Here is a 1,106-nt window from a genome sequence, read left to right on the forward strand (position 1 = left end):
TTTCCATAAAAAAGAAACTACCTTTTCAATATCTAGTTCAGGTAATTTTATTTGTTCTTAATTGAGACTTCTTTCTAGGTGCTGTCACACCTTATAGCATCAGATATGAATGTCTCTATCCAATTTCCTGTGTTCCAGTTATTTTATTTTGAGGGAATGTGTATATACATTTATAAATTTGGGTATGTGTGTATTCACTTATTATTTGTTTTTCCCAGGTGTAATATATGTTTTGCATGCAGATATTTACTAAATCCCTGATAATGGAAAGATAACAGTTTTTTTTTTTCCTTTTTGTAAGTAAATTATTTTCTGAAGGAGGTGGGTTGGGAGAAATATATCTTAACATGGCAAGTTTAAAAGAGAAAGTGGCCATTACTAATGAAAATTATTCTCTAACATTTACATGTTTATCTTTAATAGCATTGCTGATGCATATTCCCTCTTCTCAGTTGTGTAAGTGCCATTCACTGCAACATACTGGCCATCCACACTGTCAATGACTTTGCTGCCATTAAGCTACAGGTGATAAAATTCATCTATATCTTGATATGGCATTCCTTGGTGATTATCTCACATGTAGAGACTGTCATTTTTCCCTGCATCTCTGAAACAGGGGAGCTTACATTTTCTATTAATCACATATTTTGTGTTATTGTTGACACCATGGCTGGAGTTTTGGAAAAGTGGAGCTCATCTTCCTAGCAACACAGAAAATAATTCCAGCTTGGTGGGTAACTATGGATGCTTATCTTAATCATGCTAGTATATGCTGCCATCAATTCTCCTGCTGGTCAGCAGTGAAACTGCAGCTGTCAAATCAGGAATTGATAAGAGGCCAACGTGGGCCATACAATCCTACACTACAGTTTTCAGTTTTTAGAAAATGTGATAATAATAGTGATATTTAGATACTCTGGAGGAAACACTTTACTGAAGTCTTGCGACTAAATAACTGCTGTGTAGCTCATCATAACCTACATAGTAGCCATTGGCTTTATGCTCCTCTTCTGTCAGTATTTGCAACCAATGTGGTCAGTCAAAGTATTGCCAGGAGATACTGAAAATCATCCAGAAGCACTGTGATATAGTGTAAGCATCTGGAG

The 1,106-nt window shown here is 35.6% G+C and overlaps 1 pseudogene; it reads left to right on the forward strand.

Annotated features, from left to right (window-relative positions):
- The first annotated feature begins 406 nt into the window (after positions 1–406).
- Positions 407–883, forward strand: LOC129025909 (testis-specific XK-related protein, Y-linked-like; annotated as a pseudogene).
- The last annotated feature ends 223 nt before the right edge of the window (positions 884–1,106 follow it).

The sequence above is a fragment of the Pongo pygmaeus genome, chromosome Y (genome assembly GCF_028885625.2).
Source record: "Pongo pygmaeus isolate AG05252 chromosome Y, NHGRI_mPonPyg2-v2.0_pri, whole genome shotgun sequence".
NCBI classification, from domain to species: Eukaryota; Metazoa; Chordata; class Mammalia; order Primates; family Hominidae; genus Pongo; species Pongo pygmaeus.